Below are 25005 nucleotides of genomic sequence, written 5' to 3'. Positions count from 1 at the left end.
ATCACCACTCTTCATCTGGCACACAGTAGACAGTAGATGGGCTTTGCTGTAACGCCTGTCTGAGTCCCAGTCACTCCTGCAGTGCTCCCGTGAAGAGTTTCCCTCTCCTTAAACATTCAGCAGATTTTTATAATTAAACATGACATAGGCTACATGACCAGAAGGGCTATTCTTCCTGCAAGGTCAAATGAGTTTACCCCTGTAAGATTTTGATAGCCAGCTTTCACGATTCAGTCTTCTGGTGCTGCTATCCCTTTTCTTTGAATTAAAGCAGTTGAAGGTCGACACAGGAAAGTCATGAGCTGTTTGCTGGATTACTTGACCTTCCTTAAGAATGTATAACATAAGCAGCTGGTTCTAAAACTGTCTGCATGAGTCTTGGCATCAGTGTTTAAAAATGAGTCTAGCACATTGGGGTTGGCGGGATATTTTCTCGGTGCTGTAATGGCTTGAGCCAAAGCCCACAGAAGTTGTTGAGAACCTTTCCATTGACTTCGGTGGGTGTTGGAATGGGCCCTGGTCTAGAAATGTTGATGAACAGCCCGGGAAAGTCTCCACAATTCAGTTGGCTAGAGTGATTTTTTTTTTTTTTAAATGTGTCCAGCTCTAATAACCAAAAGCCAGAACTTGCAGCCCTTGTGGGAGGAAGGGCTGCATCATTAGTTATAATATGCGTGACAGGCATGCCTAGAGGCGTCACTGTGCTAGCTGCTGTACGTATATCCTAGTGAGAAAAAGTCCCTGCCCTGATGAGCTCACAGTTTAAATAGACAAGGCACAAAGGGGTGGGAGGAGACACTGAGTCACACAGGGGTGAAGTGACTTACTCAAGATCATACATCAGAGGGGTAGCCGTGTTAGTCTGGATCTGTAAAAGCAGCAAAGAATCCTGTGGCACCTTATAGACTAACAGACGTTTTGGAGCATGAGCTTTCGTGGGTGAATACCCACTTCGTCAGATGCATGTAGTGGAAATTTCCAGGGGCAGGTACTATTATATGCAAGCAGCTAGAGATAACGAGGTTAGTTCAATCAGGAGAGGATGAGGCCCTGTTCTAGCAGTTGAGGTGGATGAAAAACCAAGGGAGGAGAAACTGGTTTTGTAAGTTGGCAAGCCATTCACAGTCTTTGTTTAATCCTGAGCTGATGGTGTGTCAAATTGCAGATGAACTGAAGCTCAGCAGTTTCTCTTTTGAAGTCTGGTCCTGAAGTTTTTTTGCTGCAGGATGGCCACCTTAAGGTCTTGCTATACAGTGTGGCCAGAGAGGTTGAAGTGGCTCTCTACAGGTTTTTGTTGTATCATGCCATTCCTAATATCTGATTTGTGTCCATTATTATCCTTTTCGTAGAGACTGTCCAGTTTGGGTGACAATGTACATAGCAGAGGGGCATTGCTGGCATATTGATGGGGTATATTACATTGGTGGACGTGCAGGTGAATGAACCGGTGGATGGTGTGGCTGATCTGGTTAGGTCCTGTGATGGTGTCGCTGGGTAGAAATATGTGGCAGAGTTGGCATCGAGACGGTTTGTTGCATGGATTGGTTCCTGAGCTAGAGTTACTATGGTGCGGTGTGCAGTTGCTGGTGAGAATATGTTTCAGGTTGGCAGGTTGTCTGTGGGCGAGGACTGGCCTGCCACCCAAGGCCTGTGATAAAAGTGTGGGATCATTGTCCAGGATGGGTTGTAGATCCCTGATGATGCGTTGGAGGGGTTTTAGCTGGGACTGTATGTGATGTGCCAGTGGAGTCCTTGTTGGTTTCTTTCTTGGTTTGTCTTGCAGTAGGAGGCTTCTGGGTACACGTCTGGCTCTGTTGATCTGTTTCCTTGTTTCCTCATGTGACATCTATTGTAGTTTTGAGAATGCTTGGTGGACTTTTACAGGTTGTTGGTCTCTGCACGACTCTCTGAGGGGTTAGAGCAGATGCGGTTGTACCTCAGTGCTTGGCTGTAGACAATGGATCGTGTGATGTGCCCGGGATGGAAATGACGTGGAGGCATGAAGGGTAGCATAGCGCGTCAAAAGGTTTCTGGTTCGTTATAGGAACTGGTCTTTAATGTGGACCATACTTATTTGCACCGTGGCTGTCTAGGAAAGTGGACCTCCCATGTTAGATTTGGTCCAGGCTGAAGGTTTGAATGGTGGGGTACTTGTTGAAATCGTGGTGGACTGATTTTTCCAGAAACTCCTTCCCATGGGTCCAGATGATGAAGATGTCAACTCAATGGTAGCAGGTAGAGAAGGGCTACAGTCTGAGTGGACGAGAGCTGAGGAAGCGTTGTTCAGCAGGTCAGCCATAAAAATATCCACTGGCATATTTGTGGCAGCCATGCGGGTGACGCCCATCAGCAGTCCACTGATCTGGAGATATATATTGTCATCAAACTCTGAAATAGGTGTGTGTGAGCATGAAAAGGCACAGGAGCTCCAGCAGCCAGTTGTGCTGTGGCATTCTATCAGGGATTACTGTTCCTTGGACAGCTTTATGGTCGTTTATTCCAAACCATATCTGTGTGTGCGATGTTTGTGTAGAAAGAGCCTCTTACATACCATGGTGGCTAGGATGGTGTTTCTGGAAGTGACCCCAATGCATTGTAGTTTCCTCCAGGAAATCAGAAAACACCATGTCACGGAGATAGCTGGAGTGCTAGGTGGCATAGGGTCTATGAGCTAGAGAGTCCACATATCCAGACAGTTCCTTCAGTGAAGAGTGCACAGATGCTGTGAGTGATCCAGAAAACACGCATCCAGGCACACGATATTCCAGGTTAATGTGGATCTTAGGGTAGTAGATAGAATAACCCTGCTCAGGGCTCCGCTAAGGGTATGTTGATTTGTTCTGGTGTTGGAGTGCTAGGAGTGTCCTGAGTAGATGGTGCAGTTCCTTAGTGTATTCCAGATCAGTGGGATCCCCTAGGGAAGGCAAGGCCCCACATCTGGTAGAATTATTCTGGTATTGGAACAGTTGACATCTGGTAGCCACTCCTTCTGATAGTCAGACCTGTTCATTGATGACAACAGCACCTCCTTAATATCACCTCTTTGAAATGATAATTGTCAGGGTGGTTTCTGAGGCTTCCAAGCAGACCATGCCTGCACACTTAATGAGGCTCAGCGGTGTTGTTTTTCCACATTTCTGCACACGTCAAGTCCACATTCACAATGTACTCACGGTCCAGACTAATGGTCATTTTTCATTAACACCACCCTATACCGGAAATCCTACGACCTCTATGCCTACCTTCATGCCTTCCAGCTTCCATCCCTGGGCACATCACATGATCCATTGTCTACAGCCAAGCACTGAGGTACAACCGCATCTGCTCTAAACCCCTCAGACAGAGACCAACACCTACCAAAATCTCCAACCAAGCATTCTCAAAACTACAATACCTGCATGAGGAAATAAGGAAACAGATCAACAGAGCCAGACGTGTACCCAGAAGCCTCCTACTGCAAGACAAACCCAAGAAAGAAACCAACAGGACTCCACTGGCCATCACATACAGTCCCCAGCTAAAACCCTCCAACGCATCATCAGGGATCTACAACCCATCCTGGACAATGATCCCACACTTTCACAGGCCTTGGGTGGCAGGCCAGTCCTCGCCCACAGACAAACCTGCCAACCTGAAACGTATTCTCACCAGCAACTGCACACCAGCACCATAGTAACTCCAGCTCAGGAACCAATCCATGCAACAAACCTCGATGCCAACTCTGCCCACATATCTACACCAGCGACACCATCACAGGACCTAACCAGATCAGCCACACCCATCACCGTTCATTCACCTGCACGTCCACCAATGTAATATATGCTCCCTGATTGAACTAACCTCGTTATCTCTAGCTTGCTTGCTAGCATATATATACCTGCCCCTGGAAATTTCCACTACTTGCGTCTGACGAAGTGGGTATTCACCCACGAAAGCTCATGCTTCAAAATGTCTGTTAGTCTATAAGGTGCCACAGGATTCTTTGCTGCTTTTTCAAGATCATACAGTAGGTCAGCAGGAGAACTGGGGATAGTGCACGTCTCCTGATTCCCAGGCCAATGCTGTGTCGGCTGGCCCACCCTGTTGTAAATTAGATCCTCGGTACAAACTAGGAATATTCTGTGTGAGTGAGTGGTTCATACAGTACTGGCCCATGGAATAAGGCTGTGCCGCGTTTGTATTCAGCAGGTGTAACTGATGTCAGTCATTGTCGTGAGATTGTGACCGTGCCCTGTGATATCATCATTTTTCAACTTGCTCCCTGGGGTGAGCGTTGTCACTGGCAGGACCTCAGCTAGGAAACTCCTGCCTAGAGCCTTACCCTAGTTGCATTCCGAACAAAGTGTGAGACCCGATGAGAGCTTAGCTATTCAGTCATGTCTGAATAAGGACCTTACTTGTTTGTCCAGTGCTTGGAACGCACAAAGACCCCATAAGTGATGACTCATGATTGAGTGTTACATTTGTATAGGGGCTGTCATCCAGACAAAACCCAAAGCATCTTAGATATGTCTACGCTGCAGCTTGGAACTTGCCTCCCGACCTCGACAGAAAGACTCACGCTAGCTTTGATCAGGTTAGCGTGCTAAAAATAGCAGTGTGGAGGCTGTGGCTCGGGCTATCTGCCTGAATACAAGCTCAGGTGGCTAGTCTGAGCCATCGACTCGTGCTGCCACATTCAAGCTACTATATTTTCAGAGCCAGCGCTTCCATTTAGGCGACCTAGGTGGTCGTCTAGGGCACCAGGATTTGTGGGGGCGGCATTTTGCCGCCCTAGGCGGCAATTCGGCAGCGGAGGGTCTTTCCGCGCTCCGGGTCTTCGGCAGCAATTCTGCGGCGGGTCCTTCACTTGCTCCAGGACCCGCCGCTGAAGTGCCCCAAAGACCGAGAGTGCAGAAGGATCACCCGCCGCAGAATTGCCGCCAACAACCAGGGGCGTGGAAGGACCCCCGCCTAGGGCGCCAAAAACCCTGGTGCCACTCCTGTATATTTTAATGTGATATCTTGAGCAAAACTGGTGATTCTTGTCTACCCAGGTTGGGAGGCACCCTCCCAGCTACAGGGTAGCCATACTTTACAATTGCCAGTAACAGTTTGGATCTCCCAGTGTGGCCACCTCCAGGGTGGAACATGGCAGCTGTTGAACAGCTCACTACAACACTAAACAGCAGCTAAGGACAGGAAGAAAAAAGCAAATAAAATTGATAGACATTGTAGCGGGACTGTAGAGAGACAGAATGTAAATATCCAAGTTGGTGTTTATCAAGGAGAATGACGTTAATGCCCCTGCTTTTGCCAAACACGCTGTGGATCTTTGAGTACAGAGTGGCTAGGACCTTGGTTTTATGTTTCCATGTCCTCCTGAGGCACTGGTTTGAGTATCTCTTCCAAGGCAAGAGCTCCACCTGCTGAATAAGCAACACCATCAGTAAGTACTTTAGGACCTAAGCTATTAGGTTCAGTTTGATTGTTAAGCTGTTGCTGTTGTGTCGTCATAATAATTCCTAGCTCTTATCTAGCGCTTTTCATCAGTAGATCTCAAAGCTCTTCACAAAGGAGGTCGGTGTTGTTATCCCATTTTGTAGATGGGGAAACTGAGGCACAAAGGGGAAGCGTGATTTACCCAAGACTACCGGGTTGGTCAGTGGTGGAGCCAGGAATTGAATGCCCTGGTTTTCTAAGTCCCAATCCAGTGCTCTATCTGCTAGGCTGCACTGCCTCCCCCAAGACAGGGTAAGAAATGGGAATATCTGAAGATGTGTGCTATCTGGAGTAGCTGTTATGTGGGCTTTGAGCGACTGAGCTAGCACACAGAGAGGTACTGGCCCAGAAGAACAGCACCCCCAGCCTCTCCAGCTTTAGCCTCAGTCTCAGCCTTCCACTGGATGTGATCTTGTCCAAGCAATGAACCTACCAGCCAAGTACAAGTCCTGTGCCGTTCCACACCTTTCCCTGATCAAGAAATACCCAGCAATCAACAGCTAGGACAGAACAGGCTGGGTGATTGTATAAGGGCAAGCAGGCTGAAAATACAGCAGGGACAGCATTTTGCCACTGGCTTCAATGGAGTCAGGCTTTCACCCAGAGTTTGTTGGCTTTAGACACAACATATCCTGCATCATGGCAGAGGGTTAGACTAGATGACCCATGCAGGCACCTTCTAACCAGGGCCGGCTCCAGCACCAGGCCAGCAAGCAAGTGCTTGGGGCAACCAACGAAAAGGAACAGCACGTCCAGGTCTTCGGCAGCAATTCGGCAGCGGCTCCCTCAGTCCCTCTCAGAGGGAAGGACCTGCCTCCGAATTGTGCCAAAGAACGAAGTGGCAGCGGTAGAGCTGCTGTTGAACTGCTGCCAATTTCTTGTTTTTTGTTTTTGTCCCCACCCCCACCACTTGGGGCGGCAAAAATGCTGGAACCAGCCCTGCTTCTAACCCTATGCTTCTATGGTTGCTTATATAGGTTCTGTCACCTTTCAGAACTTTCTTCCAACTTCAAAAACAGTTCAGTTAGACTTGAGGGCAAAGAGTTGTAGAAAGGTCATCATTTGTGTTTTAAGATTAATTACTCCGTACTCATATGCAGTTCTCTTATTTGGTTGGTCTTGCCCTTTAACGTACGACTGTGCTCTGAAAAGTGACTTTGTAAAAATGCTTTTGTGGGACTCCATGGTTGTGCCTCAGTGGTTCCCGATCAAACGTGCTCACTCCACAAGCAAAACCACAAGTTTTCCAGCTGCCAGTCCTGCAGCCTCAGCCTGGGATCTGAGAGCCCTGCTGGGTACAAGAGAGCAGTGAGTAGCAGGAGGAAGATGATTTTTACCTTCTGTGGACTGTATTGATGAGACTGAGACTGGAATACTGTGTCCAGGTTTGATACCCACATCACTTAAAAGGGCTGTTGAAAAAATTGGAGAGTGTAGAGATAAGCCACAACAAATATTTGAGGGCTGGAGAAAATACTTTACAGTGAGAGATTTAGAAAGCTCAATCTATTGCGCTTGAAAATTGAGAGGTGACTTGATTACAGTGTGCAAGTACCTTCAAGGGCAGAAATTACCAGTATTTTAGGGCTCTTTAATCTGATCTAGTGGAGAAAGGCACAAGAACTAGTGGCTGGAAGCGGAAGCCAGACACATTCAAAGCAAAAATAAGGCACAGTTTTGAGACAGTGAGGGTAATTAGCCCTTACCAAGGGAAGTGGGGGAGTCACCATTTCCTGATGTCTTCAAATCAAGACTTTCTGGGAGAGGCTTTAGTCAAACACAAGTTACTGAGCTCAGTGCAGAGGCAACAATGAGATTCGAGGGCCTATGGTACACAGATCAGATTAGATGATTTTATGGTCCTTTCTAGCCTTAAACTCTGTGAAACTTTACTTCTCATGAAGCATTTCTAGTGGTAAAGCTTCTATAGGCCAGGTGATGCTTTCAGATTGTGCCTTTAGTGACATCTGTGAAACCCATTGCCTTCCCCACGGGGTTGGCATGGATGTAACTGATTGGAATTTAGTAAAGAATTCTGTTGATGAAAGAATAGGATCCAGTTTCCTCTCTCTTGAACCACACTTCAGTTCAGAGACCAGGCCCAAGCCACCATGTTCAGGTTCTGATCCAAACTCTCCCAAAGTTCAGGAGAGGCATGTTCTATCTGGGGTTTTGCCTTAGTCAGCTATTCCCCACCCCAAGTTTAGAACCAGGTCCAGTGCCTATTGAAATCTGTACGAGTCTTTCCGTTGACTTCACTGGGCATTGGATCAGGCTTGTAGTAACTAAGCTTGAGCAATGATAGTTCGGGATTTGCTCTGATTCAGCTCTACCCATAATAGTGACTGATGAGCACGGCTGGAATGGCGTGCAGTGAGTGCACGATACTCTGTCATCCCTGCATACAGCAGGCTAGTAAAGTAGCAGTCACTTCATTATCTGCGGGTGTTATACATGTCAGCCTTGTGTTATTAATGTTGAGCGGATCCAGTGGAGATTTGTCAAGGTGTCGCATTCTGTACAAAAACCCAGGAGCATTAAAAAAAAGAGGCCTGAATGTCCCAGCTCTGCAGTCAGCAAGGAAGGAGCTTCCGCGAAACACAGGAAATAGCAGAGCACCTTAACTCTCAACTCTTCAGCTAAACTCCAGTGCACCCTGTCCTGGAGCATGGATGTGTGTGTGCTCCCTCTACTCGATGGCACACCAGAGTGCTGCACCTTGACACATCAGGGCCCATTCCACTGAAATATTAGCAGGACTCTTTCTTTAGCTGAAATCTGGGAACGTGCATCATTGGAGCTAGAGATTGTAGTTTCTCTTCCCCATGTCCCAGGCATACCGTTACCTGATGACTCGTGTCTGTATCCTGTCTGCTAGGAAGTTTTTACACACACACACATACACACCAGTATTCTACTGGCCGATCTCCGGTCCCACTAATTGATACCACTAACAGTGCTGGGGAAAGAGGGATCTCAGATTTACATGGTGGCTTTTAAGGACATTTTGGCAGGGACAGAATAAATTACTTTTCATGATTTTTAATTGTGTTTCCTCTCCATCATTTGTTAATATTGCCCTAGACTCTGTTCTCTACTAAATCTGTCCTCTTCCATATAGTAATCTATCTCCCGCTCTTCCCTCCCCTTCTGTGTTTCAAATGGAGCTGAAATTAACATGGCCCTTTTCATTTAACATCACTTACTTCTATTTCTACAGTACATCATCATGCCAGAATGAGCCATTGTTCCTCCAAGCGAAACAACGCTCTAGGAATAGTGTCATCTATTTAATTACCGCCGTAGAACCAACCGAGGAAGCACTAAGTATTATGTTTATGTAGGTCCTACAAAAATATGGCCAGCATGTTTATTGGTAATAGAATGTTTGATTTAAAAAAAATCTAGCTAATGAGGGCCCAGAGAACTCTCTCCATTGATTATAACTATTGTTAAAATGGAGCAAATATTTTGACCTTAAAATACCCTTTTCAACAACCCTATTCTTTAAAAATCAAACAGGGACCCCCAGGCTTTTGTGTTGATGCAAATTCACTGAATTTTTCAGGCTGGTTATTAGAATTTTGTATTCCTGAGATAGCAGATCGATTCCTTTCAGCAGCTGAAATGGTACAGATGCTAGGTATGTCTCCCAAATTTGATTGTAGTTATAGTGTGAACAATTATCCTACTAGATCAGAAATAGTGAGGTCTTTATAATCTGGCCTAGTTAGCTGTTCAACTGCTTATCTGAAAGCTTTTTTTAAAAAATGCAAATAATTATAGACCTTGCAAATAAATTTGGCTAAAGCAGGTCTGACTATACAAGAGGAAGCTAATCAACGTTGTTATTATTGTAGCACCTAGAAGTTGCAACTGAGATTGGAGCTCCATTGTGCCATGCGCTGCAAAAATACATAGTGAGAGACCATTGCTGCCCTAAAGAGTTCATGAGCTAAGTAAGCCAGAGGTTGGCAATAAGAAGTCTGTTCATCCTTGGTTCACAGATAGGAAACTGAGCCATGGAGAGATTAAGTGACTTGCCCACAGTCCCACAGTGAGTCTGTGGCAGAGCCAGAAATTGAACCCAGATCTCCTGAGGCCCAATCTAGCATCTTAACCACAAGATGATATTTCCTCGCCACTTTTAGAATTTAAGGCACTCCTACTGCAGCGATGGGCATGCATTATATTCCCAGGCAGATAGAAGGGTGAGTGTATTAATTAGATATTGGGCTGGTAGGTGTTGTTAGGGCCATCTTTTCTATCACAACATTAGAGAGTTAATTTGGGGTCTGTGCACTTTTGCAAAAGGATTTGCTGGGGAGCCTGCTCCACTATAATCCATCCGGACAAAGGAATTCCTCTCCAGCTTTTATTGAACACACAAAAAGAGTTCAGATTGAAATACTCGGAAATGAAAAGTTAGATCAACATTCATTCTGGAAAGGTTCCCTTGTCCTCCTTTTGTGTTTTCATAAAGCCTTTTAATCCAGGTTTTCATTTAAAGCCCCTTGGTAACCAAATGCCCTTTTGGGGGAGGGGGTGAAGAGCTGGTTCAATATTGATTTTTGGCTTAGTCATTTTTGTAGGATGCATCCTGCTGTTAAGATAAACATAACACAGGAGCGAGGATTGCAGTAAATGGAAAACCTCTCTCTCTCTCTCTCTCTCTCCCTCCCTCCCTCCCTCCCTCCCCCTGATGCTTGGTCCAGTTGTGTGCTGCGGATGGGATACAACACAGACACAGGTCAGTCGCTAACAGGTTGCTTTGCCCTCCAGGCCTGGTCTTGATTCCCAGTCTTAGATGACTTCTGGCTGGTATGTTCTGATGCCCTCTCACCTGGGTCTCCCCTGCATCACCATAGGGTAAATCAGACTATTTCAGGCTGGCATCATGGTATAATGGAGGGAAGTCCATTCCAAAGTGGGCCAAGCTTAAAACCTATTGGGCAGAAGGGACAATCGAAACAGACAAGCAAAGTGTTATGGGTTGTAGATTCCAAGGCCAGAGGGATCATTGTAATCATCTAGTCTGACCTCCTGGATAACACAAGCCAGAGAACTTCCCCAAAATAATTTCAAGAGCAGATCTTTTAGAAAAGCATCTGCCTGCCCACTCTTGTTTAAAAACTGCAGGGCTCAGCACAACATAGTTCAGAGCAGCATTGGTGGAGGGAATGGGTCTCACTTGGGCTCCTGAAATCATGGCCAACGTTTCCAAAAGTGGCTTCTAACAGCCATCTAATGTTTTGAAGCTAGGATAAAAAAAAATAAGAGAAGTTTAAGAGAAGGACAGATGGTCTTGCGGTTAAGGCTCTGATATAGAAGCAGTCAATATGTAGCTAACAGCTATATCCCAGTAGCTTTTGAGAGGAGACTAGAGTAAGGTAGAAAGGCTGTGGACTGAGACGCCGGAGGCTCGGGATCAGTTCCTGGCTCTGCCACAGATTTGCAGGGTGACTTTGAGATCTCTGTACCTCAATTCCCCGTCTGTGAAAGCGGATGATCATGCTTCCCTTCTCCCACTCTGGGCCCATGTTCTCTGTTGAAATTGTCAGGTCTTTGGTGTAGGGACTGCCTCTTAACGTGTGAATGTACAGTGCCTAGCCCAATGCAGCTCTGATCTCAGATATCGCCTCTAGAATCTCCTGTAGTATCAGTCATGGACCCTGTGGTTACAGCAGCTGTCCCTATGGATCTAGGGTTTTGTGCAGCCCCCGTGGCATGGTGTTGGGTGTACTTGAAATGTGACTGAGAGTAAGCACACTAGGGACCTTCGTGAGAATGTTTTCCAGCCTTTCCTCCTTCCGCTCAACCAAGAGTGAAGTTTTATGACCACTTTGTCTCTGGGGAGCTGCCCTATGGAGGAAAGGTGCCAGCTGGGAAGTGGTCAGGCTCCCCGGGAACTGGCTACAGCCGAATAAATTCAGTTTAGCCGGACGACAAGAACCTGGCATAGCCCCAAATCACTAGTGAGGGGTGTGTATGACATGCAGATGACAAACACCTGCCCCCAAGCTGGTAGGTTAGTTCCAGACGTTTTTCGTAGCTCTGTGCTATACCCTGCAATACCAGGCCTAGGAATCGGGTGTTCGTCCATTCAGGAACAAAGGTCCTGCAGCCTTGGCTCTGGAGGAAAGGGGCTTTGTGCATCTGTGGCATGTTCCTAGTCCTATCCCTGCCCAGTTCCCAGGGGGATCCCGTTCTGCTCGAGGGATGCTCACAGCCAGCAGCACCTCAGTCTGTAGCAGAAGAGTGGGACCACATGGATCCTCTTCTACCTCCCCTTCCAAATTTGCCTCTAGATCTGCAGTCTTGATGTTAAATGGCACAAGAGACTTTTTCATGCCATGGATGAGAGAGCTTGACTAAATGAACATAGTAGGCAGTATAAATTATGGAGGCACCACAGCACCCCCATAGTTAGGGTTGCCTAGAGACGTACACCAAAAAGAGGCTTTAAATTTCTTCCTTTGAATCATTTAGTGCAACTTCCCTAAACATACAGCACTTAAGGCCCAACCCTGCAAAGATTTAAGCATATACTTAACTCTACTCTTGTGAGTAGTCCCGGTGGAGCCAATAGAATACCTCACATGAGCAAGCATATGAGGAAGTCTTTGCAGGATCAGGGAGTCTGATCCAGCTCCAATTCAGTCAATAGCAGTCTTTCCATGTACTTGGAGGGGTGTTGGATCAGGTCCAAAATGAATCTACAAGTAACTCTGTTAATTAGTTGGAGTTGTAATCCGTTATAAATTACCCTTTTTGAATTTTTGAGTGGAGTGAGTCCAACTTTTTGTTCCTCCCATTCCTCTTGCAATTAAATGGCTGATGTTTGAGATTTAATAGTTAATTTACTGCCCAAGAGACTGTTTGGATGTATATATTATCAAGTTTGCTAGCTCGTTACGGCGCGGCCAATTCCTGTTTTAATGTAACTCACAAACCTCTTAATGATTTGAGAGTTTACTTTGGTCATACAGTAGCCTTGTCCCTAATTATGTTTTCCTTATAATTATTTTGTACAGTAGGAAGAAAATTTATATTATATATATATAAAAATAAAAAATATGGTATATTTGTGTATGACTTTTGAGCAGGTTCTGTAAAGAAACATGGGATTAAATAGATAGATGATATCCGGGTAGCCTTTAGCAGTTCAGGTAACTTCTTCATTTTTGTAGACTGCACATGACTGGATGAAATCTCAAACTTTTTACAATCTTTGTATGAAAAATAATAAAAAGAATTAGCTAAATTACAGTTTAATGGGCCATATCCTCAGTTAGATCTACACTGATTTACACCAGCTGAGGATCTGGCCCTAGGCTACTAAAGGCAATTTGAGATCAGACATGTCCTTATTGCAGGGGTAGACATAGGGTTATTTGAGTGCTGATGGCTGAGGATTTTTGCACGTAATGGTCTGGAATGCCTGAACTGAGAGTTAAGCCTTGTATCAGAATTGTTTATGTAACTTCTGCTTGTGAGTTCCATATTTGAATTCTGGGGTTTGTTAAGGATGTGTTAAATGGTGCTTCTTTTGAAGCACTACACTGGAATTGAATGAAGTTTTTGGTTGGTTAATTGTGACTTCTCTATTGCCACTCAAGAAATGCATGGCATGCAACTGTGGAGTTTGACAATTACAAGGACAGAGTTCTCACCTTCCTATTCCAATAGCACAGTCCCCCTAATACTTGTGTTAAAGGGGAATCCTCTGCAGCTATTAACAGTATAAGGCCCATGACCCACAGCTGAGCAGTTCTTATTCCATCCACTAGAGGTCAATGGTATACCATCCCATTCCTGCGCTTATTTAAGGCTTTATTGTATTGAAATACCATAGACAAAGAAGCCTTCTGTCCTCTGTTCTCAGCAGATGTGAGCAAACTCCACTGCAGCCAACACCAAGTTCATTAAAAAGCCATTAGCATCATGAAATCTTTCTTTTTTTCTCAGCAAATATTTATAATGAAGGCAAAAGTTCTCTCCTCAGTGACTAACATCAAAGCTGAGTTGCATGAAGGTCTGGGATAGTTGAGGTAACCATCCCAAGATTCATAGGCTGATCTGAAGCTTATCTGAGCGTCTCCGCTTAAGAAATCAGGTTGGGAACCTCATGTGAACTCTGTTTCTCCTTTTTGCCAGTGAGGTAGGGAACGCTGCAAGAATAGCATCTGTTATGGTATTTAATGAGCAGTGTGTTCTCTGGGAAGGACTGTTATACGCTCATCTGTGATCCCAAAAGGAGACAAATCAACCAAACAGGGCCAAAGAGTGAGGTAATTAGTTTTCACCTCAGTCTTCTCTTCATGGGACTTTGTCTGAGGAAGAACTGAGATAAAAACTGACCTAAAATCAGAGCTGGTCTTTTTTTCTTTTCTTTTTTCAAACCAATTTTTTTCCCTTAAAAAAAATCAATTTTTTTCCAAAAAATTTTTTTTTGCATAAACAGTCATCAACATTTTTGAAGTTTTTCAATTTCTCTGTGGAAAATGAAGTGCTTTTTATACTGTCTTCAAAGTCTGGTTGCTTTTGTTGATGGCCGTGGTGGACTGGCTCGGGGGTTACTTCGAGGACCCACTGCCTTTTGGGTTAGCTCCTCAGCTGGTGTAAGCTGCCACAGCTCCTTCGACTTAATGCTAGGACAGTTTTTACACCAGCTGAGGATCTGTCCCTTGTCTCTGATGCCAGTTGGAAGTCAGCCCAGGATGGTGGTAATTGAAAGTGGTGGCCGTCAGACTGGTAGCTTATAGGGAGTCAGGTGGTGGGTCTCAGGGCAGTTCTCAGTGGGCAAGTGTTCACGTCACAAAAACCATTGCACAGTGTTAGCAGTCTTGGTAAAGAGGCCAGGGCAGGACTCAGATACTACAGGGAAGAGAGCCATATAAGTACCCGGACTGGTAAGTCCGGAATGGGCCACGGGGCTGTGAAGGTGGTCCCTGCAGGGCAGTGTGGGGCAAGCTTTCAGTGTCTCTGTGTTAGACGTTGCCTGGCACAAGAGAGCCGCTTTGGGGAATGTTAACAGTCTGCTTCTTTCACCAGCACTAAATTGACACACCATTTCTTTAAAAAGGATAAAAGCGTCTCTCCGGTTACTTCATCTTGCCCTCAAAAAGTCAGCATAAATGTCACCATGAAATTTACAGAGCTGATAACACTAAACTGGATTTCTTCCCCGAAACCCTGCTCACTTGATAGAGAAATTTGCATGCAAGTCTGTAACATTCTCTACCGTGGCCTAGCACTGGGACCTTACAGTCACTCTGTGATATCAGCCACTGGCAGCTCGGATACCATAAAGGAGAAGCGACCTATAAAGACCAAAAATCCTCCAAAGTCATTGAAATAAAGATTACTCCTAAACACACACGTAATTAACTGAATGAAAAGTCTTCCCTAATTAGCATAATCCTCAGGCACAGAATGGGATGAGTTTTATTTGAGCCAGTTGATTTTTTATGCATCACTTTCCTGGGTGATTGTGACAAACCAAGTCTCTGCAGTACCTAGGAAACAGCTGGATTTACTGTCAGGCAGAGCTCTGTCATAGAGTTCCTAGCATGTTCTTCCTCGAGGCCTTATGTGATGAACAGTGAGGTGGATGCAACTGTTGCACAACAGTGTAACCTACACTAAGACTTTGTGGTTGTTCGTTCCTCTCTAGTGGCTACAACATCTGCAGAGGCTTATGAGTCAGCCACTGCCTCAGCTCACCCTTCACTCCAGTAGTAGAGGCTCCTGCTTTTAAATCCAGAGGTCTTGGGTCAAGCTCTGCAGCAAGTCAACCTGGGCAATGATTACACCAGCACATGAGAGTGAAGGCTGATTTGCACTGAGTAACATCAAGTCTCTAGCCCCACTGCCAAGGAGTCAGAAGCACATAGGGTGAAAAAGCGGCATAGAATGGAAGTGTCTGAGGTGTGATCCTCATCATGATCATGTGGCATCCCTCTGAGGCCTAGCTTCTGCCGCTGGGCTAAGACAAGTTGGTGTCTGCACAGCAGTGATCTCGTTAATGCAGAGTCAGGGTCCCCAGCACTCTCCGTCTTCATCACTGCTGACGCGTTGCATTCTTCACTGACCCTGGGCATAGCCGGGTCCGGAGGGGGCGAGAAGACAAACGTGAATACACTTGCACTCTCTTTCATTTCATTTATACAATGTTTTGTGTCTTACCTGTGCAGTGTCCCCCACCCTGAACTGGCAGGGCCACCTCAAGTGTGTCTACACTGCAGTTAAAAACCCGTGGTTGGCTCAGGCTCAAGCTAAGGGGCTGTTTATTTGCACTGTAGACCTTCAGGCTTGGATTGGAGCCTGGGCTCTAGGACCCTATATGGTGGGAGGGTCCCAGAGCTTGGGCTGCAGCCTGAGTCCGCATGGCTATATGGCAATTGAACAGCATCTTAGCCCGAGTCAACTGGCACGGGCCAGCCACAGGTTTTCAATTGCACCGTTAGCTTTCGGTTGCTAAACTGGGCCAGCCAGGGGGGGTCAATGTTCTGACCAGTCTGAAGATCTTTTGCGATGTAAGCAGCTGTCCACTGGACTGGGGCTACTAATTCATTTGACGCTGGTCACCAACCTGTCATCCCTCAGGCACCATTTAAAATCCCTGGCAACCCTGGGTTGAAAGGGTTCCTGTCCCAGGACCAATCCGCTGAGCCCTTTCTTGCTCAGTCAGCTGAGAGCTCTAGCCAGGAAGAAATGAGGCAGTGGTTTGTCGGTGTCTCGCTTTGCGATGATCTCATCTGTCGGAGTTTGTTGCAGCAGCAGCTGCTAACTCTATTTCCCAGCAGGGCTTGGCAGGCACTTCGCTATCCCTGGGCTCATCAAGCAAAAGAACAAATGAGTAGAGGAGTTTTGGAGTGTTGCCAGCCAGGTGCATGTCACCATACGTGCCTCTCGCTGTCGTTTTGGCATTGAGTTGCAGCTCTGTTCACGTGCATGTGGTACTGGCCTTAGCACAGCCAGAGCACCACAGAGCTGACAGTGTGCCACGAGAGCGACTGCTTGCTTACAAACACCTCTGACTCCTACTCCCCGCCACTCCCTTCCCTGATAGCTGAGCATGTGCTCCAGGGAGCTCTGGGGAGAACCCTGACTCCAGTGCTGTTCAGACAGTTTCTCCTTGATGCCATTTCAGCCGAGGGCAAAAGCAGAGCGACTAGCTGGAAAAAGAAGGCCCTAATCCTTAGTGCTATCGGGGTGAAAGTGAATGGACAAAGGCAATGAACTGCTGCATATACTACCTGCACCAATATCTAGCTCAGTGGGGAACACTCCCATTGACTTCAGTGGAAGCAGGGTTAGGCCAGTGCTGAGCAGGATGCATGTGAAAATTGCACCCTGGAATGGAGAAGCCCTGTGACAGTAGATCACAAGGTCTCTCTCCCTGCTGTTGCAGGTTTGTTCCTTAGTGTATATTCCATAGCATTGTCCTGTCTGAAAGAACGGAGATTCCATGTGCCTTCGGAAGCTGATCCACAGCCAGTGCTTGGATGCTTTTTTTTGTTGCTCTTCAGTCTAAATTTTCCATAGCTCAGTTTTATCACATTACACCGAATACCAGTCTCTTTCCCTAAGTGACTGCTTGCTCTTTGGAGTTTACACCCTCCCAACGTACGTGTGCATTGTGGTTGCTATACCCACACACACACCCCCTTGTGCCAGTGCTTTCTTGGGGGAGGGGGGTTCTGCGGACTTCTTGAAGCTGGTGACTTATTACCTTGCCCAGATATTAAAGAAATAGGATCAGCTGCCTAAAGAGAGAGGATTTAGGGTCTGGGCTGAGCAGTCCTGAGGGAGGAATCGTAGGCGTAGCCAGGCCTGAGTAGAAGGTTTGAACAGAAGTTTGTGTCGTTGTTAAATACAAACCCAAGGAAGGGGCTGAGCTTTGAGTCTTCCCAGTGTGTGGACACTGGTTTAGAGCAGGTTGGAAATTACATCTGCTCACACCCTTCCTTAGTGCTCTTATGGAAAAAATTCCCTTGGATTTAGTGGAGATTAAACCAATAGGGTTCTGGAGACATAACTCTGAAATCCCTAGAGTCTTATATCCCTACTATAGACTCATATACACTTGTTTAAACACTGATAATGAGAGTATCCTTCTCTATTCACTTCTCTAGGGTTTATCCATAAGGGATGGTCCCTTAGCCAGGCAACCCATAATAAACTTAATCTTTCCTGCCTGACCAGACCCTCCAGCCCAGTACTCCCTTTAATGGCTTTTTTTCCTGCATGTCACCCTTGTCGTCATTGCCTTTCTGTTACAGAAGTGCCCGGGACTGGACTGGCTGATCCGAGTGCTAATTTATTTCACTCTGTTAAAAAATGACTGTGTATAATTAGATTTGCAACAATGACGGGCTGGAGGGCTCAGTGAGGGATCAGAGCAAGTGCTTGTTTTGCCTTTCCAGTGGACTAGCTGAGCAGTTCTCAACTGGCAGTCCATGGCCCCCTGGGGGTCTGCAAGCCCTTTCAGGGGAGCTGCAGAGCCCCACAGCTGGCTCTGAGCTCCAGCACTGAAGCCGGGAGCAGCGTGGAGCTAAAGCTGGCAGCCCCACCCCCGCCAGGAGCAGTGCAGGGCTAAAGCAAGTAGCCCCAGCCGGGAGCGATGCAGGGCTGATACTAGCACCCTGTGTCATAAATAGATAGCTAAGGGTTAATGTTTCTTTTACCTGTAAAGGATTAACAAAGGGAACCAAACACCTGACCAGAGGACCAATCAGGAAACTGGATTTTTAAAAGTCAGAGAGGGAATTTTTGGGATCTGAGTCTTTTGTCTGTCGCTCAGCTATGAGAAGTTTCTTTCTATCTTCTAATCTTCTGTTTCCAAATTGTAAGTACAGGTAGGAAAACAATATAGGCTTTTATGTTGTTTTGCGGTTGTATTTACATGTGTGCAGCTTGCTGGAATGTTCATGGATTTTGAATTCCGTTTTCTGCATACATGTCTTATCTATCTTAGCAATAGCTGTTATTTGTCATCTTGATACAGAGATATTTTGATGTCTTTTTTCTTTGTTTTATATAAAGCTTTCTTTTTAAGAACTTGTTTGAGTTCTTTTTTCTCTCGGTAGCTCTGCAACACCAGGGAATTGTGGGAGGGGGAAGAGAGAGCATTCATTTTGTTTCCTTGTATTGGGGTTTGTCTTTTGTGAAATGAGAGAGACATCTCCTTTGATGGTGTGTAAAGAGATTGCATACCGTGCTCTCAGGTTAGCCAGAAAAGAATCTGGTGGCAGAGAGAGGGGAGGGAAGGTATTCCCCTTGCTGGTAGACTCAGAGCTTCTGGGTCTTGGGGTCCCTCCAGGGGAAAGTTTGGGGGACAAGAGCGCGGACAGCGCTGTAATGTCCCTGTCTGGTGCAGCGAGGAATAAGATTCCCAAGCTGTAATTAAGCTTGGAGGTTCAGCTAGCGCAACCCACATTTTGACGCTAAGTCCAGATTTGGGGAAGAGGCTTATGTAACCCGTTCAAGCCCCGAGCTTGAGCGGTGTGGGGCTGAGCTGGCAACCTCCCACCAAACCAGGAGCAGCCCCTGGTAGCCACCACCACCTGTACACAGCCCCTAGCTACCCTTGCCTACACCGCCCCAGCTATTCCTGCCTGCACCCTGAGCTACTCCCTCACTTCACACAGCCCCCAGCTACCCCCCCGCCCGCGCCCCCAGCTACCCCCCTGCCTGCACACAGCCCCAGCTACCCCCCTGCCTGCACCCTGAGCTACCCCCTACCTGCACACAGCCCCAGGTACCCCCGCCTTCACCCTGAGCTACCCCCTGCCTGCACACAGCCCCTAGCTACCTCCTGCCTGCACCCTGAGCTACTCCCTCACTTCACACAGCCCCAGCTACCCCCTGCCTACACACAGCCCCAGGTACCCCCTGCCTGCAGCCTGAGCTACCCTGTTTCTGCACCCTGAGCTACCTCCTGCCTACACACAGCCCCAGCTACTCCCCTGCCTGCATCCTGAGCTACTCCCCTGCCTGCACCCTGAGCTACTCCCTCACTTCACACAGCCCCCAGCTACCCCTCTCCGCACCCTGAGTTACCCCCCTCACTTCACACAGCCCCTAGCTATCCCCTGCCTACACACAGCCCCAGCTACCCCCTGCCTGTACCCTGAGCTACCCCCCTGCCTGCACCCTGAGCTACTTCCGTGCCTAAACACAGCCCCAGCTACCCCTCTCTGCACCCTGAGTTACCCCCCTCACTTCACACAGCCCCTAGCTACTCCCTGCCTACACACAGCCCCCAGCTACCTCCTGCCTACACTCTGAGCTACTCCTCTGCCTGCACCCTGAGCAGTTTTAAACTTTTTGAAGTGAATGCCCCCTTTGAGTTATGTTTTTTGATTATGTCCCCCCACAGCCCAGAAATGCTCAGTGGCCAACTGAACAAGTTGGGAGTGCAGGTGACGCTCCCTCCCTGCTGTGTGGAGCTGGCTTGAGCCCCACCAGCTCTTGCCCCCCGCCATAGAAATAAAAGGATGCCTATGCCTAAGGGTCCCCCCCACCCCGCTGGGCCCTGGCATTTGTATAGTGTGTTGAGGGGGGCCTCAGCAATAAAAAGGTTGAGAACCCCTAGACTAGATTGTACCATTATCTGATATGTTAAAATAATAATTTCCCTGGGAGGATTCTTGGTCTTGGGTGCTTTTCAAGTGGCACAAGATGAACCCCGGCCTAAACTGTTGCTAGAGTTGGAATATTCTTCTGGAGTGAAGCACTAACATTTCCAGCAAGTGGCACTTCATAGAAGCATCTCTGACAAGTGGTGCGGCTTGCTGTCTTGATTAATGAACATCTTCTTCAGGCCTTCACCCTCCTTCTCTGCAGCACAAGTGCTACTGGCAGACCAAGGGTACTAGGAGCTACATTCTAGTCATAACCTTTGGTAACATAAGAACGGCCATACTGGGTCAGACCAATGGTCCATCTAGCCCAGTATCCTGTCTTCTGACAGTGGCCAGTGCCAGGTGCCCCAGAGGGAATAAACAGAAAAGGTATTCGTCAAGTGATCCATCCCCTGTTTTCCATTCCCAGCTTCTTGCAAACAGAGGCTAGGGACACCATCCCTGCCCATCCTGGCTAATAGCCACTGATGGACCTATCCTCCTTGAACTTATCTAGTTCTTTTTTGAACCCTGTTATAGTCTTGGCCTTCACAACATCCTCTGGCAAGGGGTTTCACAGGTTGACTGTGCCTTTGGTGAAAAGTGACAGCACCTCACTGTCTGGCAGTCACATTGAGGAGTGGGAGTTCTACCGCTAACCTTGTGTCACCTCCCCTGTCCAGGGTTTGCTGTTTGAAATATATTCTGCCTGTTGTAATCTCAGACTGGATTTCTGTATGGGAACTGGGGATCTTTTATTTGCTTGAAGCTATGAGAGTGAGATTATGTACAGGAAAGACCTGAAGCTTTTACTAACAGGACACAATGAGAGACTGACCTGAACCAGAACCCCAGATCGGAATCCCCGCATGCCTTCGTACCCTTACTCGCAAGAGCACAGAGTTAAAATATGGGCAGGGTACAGGTTTGAGCATCCTCTTCATCATCATGCCATTGGGAAGCTTTTAGCTAAGCCCTTGCCCCATAACTTGACAGCCTTTAATATGTGAACTGGGTCTCCTGCCCGGCTCACCGGGTTTTCTCCTGTGCTTAGGTGCACAATTCTGCTCACCTGCCCTAGGCAGGATCCAGCCCAAGGTGGTGTAACTTGCAGGGCTGCGATTTGATCCCGTCACCTTTTCAGAGCAGAGCCCAGGGAGGGTGGTGGCAAAGGGCAAAGTCTCTGGAAATGCAGTTGAATAAAAGAAAAGTAAAAAATCATGGACTTTATTGTAACCTTTTATTTTTCCATTCCATTTTTAGTGCAAATAACCAGACCTGTGAGTGTGCTGTGATAACAGGGGACACTTGGGAGCGTAGGAGTTGCTGTATCGCAGCCGACCTTTAGACCTAAGCTGGCTCGCCAAAGTAAATAAAACTGCTTGTCCTATTTTGCTTGGGGGAGGGCTAACCTCACAATGACACCCTGGGAGAATGAAACCTCCCACTGAGACCCCCAGCATGGTCTAACCCTTTGTGTCATCGAGCTGCTGTTAACAAATCAGACTCGCATGTCACTTTCCATTGAGGATCTCCAGGATGGGTCGGCATCATTATCTCCACTGTACGGGCTGGGAACCTCTCCAGGATGCCTTGAGGTTTGATTGGTGCACTTCCTACAGCCAGTCCACATCCACCCACGATCAACACAAGGCTTTAGCCTGGGAAGCCTAGAATTGAAGACTCCAGTAACAAAAGACCAGCCTTGCCTCTCTCTTTCTCAGGTGTTGCAAGGTTTAATTGCAGGCCGGGCCAGATTCTCAGCTGGCATAAATCAGCACAACTCTATTGAAGTCAGGTGCGGCTGATTTGCATTAGCTGAGGATCTGACCCAATATTTGTAAAGTGCTTTTGAGATCCTTGGATGAAAGATACTATGAAAGTGCCAAGTATAATTAAGCTCTTCAGGACTGAGACCTTGTCGTCTTACTGTCTGCAAAGCACCCAATACTCCTCTCGTGGGACAGACCCTGAAGTGCTTGCTCGGTGCACAGTCAAACAAAACTTGAGGTGGGTAGGAATTTACCAGAGTAAAGAAATGAGGCAGGCCCTCGGGATTTCACCCAGTTTCTATTTTGGTTAGTGTCTCCCTCTTATTTCTACTACCTCCATTTCCCGTCATTTTGATTGGAATAAGCATCTGCTCTTGTTAGCCAATGACCAGTCGAGTGCATATCATAGCTTGCAAAACTCTTGGCAGTGCTTTTGACAGGCCCCGCCATGTTCAGACCGAAATCCAGGGGCCTGATTCTGCCCACTCCATGTCTCCGTTTACGTGCGGAAGTGGAACACGACTTCCCAGGTGCACAGAATGAAGAATTCAGGCTTAGTAGCACATTATACCCCTGTCATAGTATACTTTCCTCAATCTGAACCTTAGAGTCCAAAAATGAGGTACTAGCATGAAATCTTCTAAGCTTAATTACCAGCTTAGATCTGATACGCTGCCACCAATCAGGACTCTGAGTGTCTGATAAACTCCGGTCTCCCCAAAACCTTCCCTGGGGACCCCCAAGATCCAGACCCCCTGGATCTTAATACAAGGAAAGTAAACTCTTTCCCTCACTAGTGCCTCTCCTAGGCTTTCCCTCCCTGGGTTACCCTAGAAGATCACTGGGATTCAACTCCTTGAATCTTAAAACAGAGACGGCTTTTTCACTCTTCAGAGGCAATACAGATTCAGCTCCCGTGAATAAACAAAGGATTCCCCTTTCCCCTCCCTTCTTTTCCCTGTCTCCCACACTTCCCTGGTAATTAGACTCGATTCCTTGAGCCTCAACTGGGGAAAATGCAAACAGGCTTTAAAAGCAAAAATTTTAATAAAAAGAAAGAAAAAAAGGCAAGAGTTATCTCTGTAATCTAGATGGTAAATATTACAGGTCATTTCAGCTAAGAATCGGAAAGCCGGCTCAAAGAAATACAATATAAAATACCTCCAGCAAACTACACATGTGCAAAAAGAAAACAGTTTTAAAAAGACATACCGCCTTTTTACCTTTATACTTACAAAATTGAATAGAAAGTTAGAGAGCCTGTAGGTACATGTGGTCACTCTCAGAACAGGAGAACAGCAGACAGAACAAAGACACACACCAGCTTCCCTCCACCCAGATTTGAAAGTATCTTGTTTCCTGATTGGTCCTCTGGTCAGGTGTTTGGTTCCCTGTTTGTTAACCCTTTACAGGTGAAAGAGACATTAACCCTTAGCTATCTGTTTATGACAACCCCCTTCGTACAACCATGAATGACTACAGTGACTGTAACGTAGTGGAGAATTGGTGGCTTTTCAGTGGAAATGGGATCAGTGTCTAGGTCTGAATAACAGCATATAATTCTATAAGGTCTGGCCCAGTCGTCGTAGAAGACAATGAGATTCTTTCCATGGACTTTGATGGGATCAGGCCCAGATTATTGTCACATGGCTCTCTCTTCCTTGTGACTTTTCTTCTTTTCTTGCATTCAGAATATTGGCCTTCTCGTCTAATAAACAACCGTCCACAGGTAGTATTGGATCAAATTCTCCAATAATAACCAGCAGGATGATCAAAATAAAGAAATTTCATTTTTTTTAATTGAAATGATTTCATCCTGATGAGGTGCTGGATTAAATTAAACAGGATTGAATTAACTAGTGATTGAAATGAATAGAAAACCGTGTCTTCAGTACCCAGTTGAGTCTGGGTTGTGATGTCCTGGGGGTGCACATCTAGATGTCTGACCAGGACCATAACCAGAGATTGAGACTAAAAAGTACATCTCAGTCTTTACGCTGACCCTACACCCGCCCCCCCCTACACACACATACCCCCGGTACATGCTGGAGCAGAACTTTGGGATCATAGTTACCATAGTTTGGGTGCTCGTGTAGTGCAGATGCGATCAATAAAGGTCATAAGCTAAAGTTTCAAATGACTAGTGATTTTGGGTACCCAACTTGAGACACTTTTACAGAGGACCTGATTTCCATACAGTGCTGACCAACTGCCCTCTGAAAACCCAGCTCATTTAATGTCCCTCAGGTTGAGGACCCAAAAAATGAGGGATCCAAAACCGCTAGTTGTTTTTGAAAACACAGGCTATAGTTTATCACTGCAGAGGCTCAAAGCCTTGATTTAAAGAACTCCACTGTGACCTGGAATGTAGCCATGAGGTCACCTCTTTGGCCAATCACTTAGTATGAAGATGTTCTAAGTGAGGTGCCTGCCTTGGAGAGAGGATGGAGATGGACCCTTAGGGCTGGAGGTTCAGGACTGGTGCATCCACACCTAAAACACTCTGGCTACATTTAATGCTGATAAATATGAGGGAATTCAGAGGAAAGCCACACAAATGTTTACCAGGTTGGAGAAACCAACATAGGAGGAAAGAGAAAAACAATTAAATATCAATAGCTTGGCTTCGGCAATATCAAGGAGAAACAAGATAAGCATCTGCAAGTGTATGAAGGGTAAACAGCCAAAGGGGACAGGGCTTGTTTAGGGTGATCAAAGGGAGGATGTTTAGGGATAAAGAGAGTAAAAATTTGTAAAGGAAAATTTTAGTATGACTGTCATGGGGGAAAAGCTTTTTATTCCACTGCCTTCTACAGCTCACATTTAGTCCCTCCGGGGTGGTGGTGGAAGTGCCATCACTTAGGACATTTCAAACCATACTGGAGAATTTACTGGAGGGAACAATTCCACCCAGACCCCGTGATGGACCAGGTGGGACCTCCATGGAGGAGTGTTCCATCTCCAGTGACTGTATGAGGTTATTTTGACCTGAAAGGTATTGCAGCAGTGATCGGTAACTGAGTCACCTTAAACCTATCAACCCCCAGTAGAGTGTTGTTGGGCAGCACTGCAACACCTGCCTGCTACAGCACATTTCCTGCTCCTTCAGCTCCGGTGAACAC

General features: G+C 46.6%; 1 protein-coding gene across 2 annotated transcripts in view; it reads left to right on the top strand.

Moving 5' to 3' along the window:
• Window positions 1-25005, top strand: part of LZTS3 (leucine zipper tumor suppressor family member 3) — a 138767-nt gene that overhangs the window by 101499 nt on the left and 12263 nt on the right. The window contains exon 1 of one of the 2 annotated variants that reach the window (XM_075066668.1): window positions 21381-21479. The exons of the other annotated variant lie outside the window; for it this stretch is intronic. The gene's annotated coding sequence lies outside the window, so the exon portion shown is untranslated. Of the gene's footprint in view, window positions 1-21380; window positions 21480-25005 lie in introns of those variants that run through there. 2 annotated transcript variants of the gene reach the window in all.

Source organism: Chelonoidis abingdonii, chromosome 5, assembly GCF_003597395.2.
Source record: "Chelonoidis abingdonii isolate Lonesome George chromosome 5, CheloAbing_2.0, whole genome shotgun sequence".
In the NCBI taxonomy this organism is placed as follows: domain Eukaryota; kingdom Metazoa; phylum Chordata; order Testudines; family Testudinidae; genus Chelonoidis; species Chelonoidis abingdonii.
This window is presented reverse-complemented; position numbering and strand designations above follow the sequence as displayed.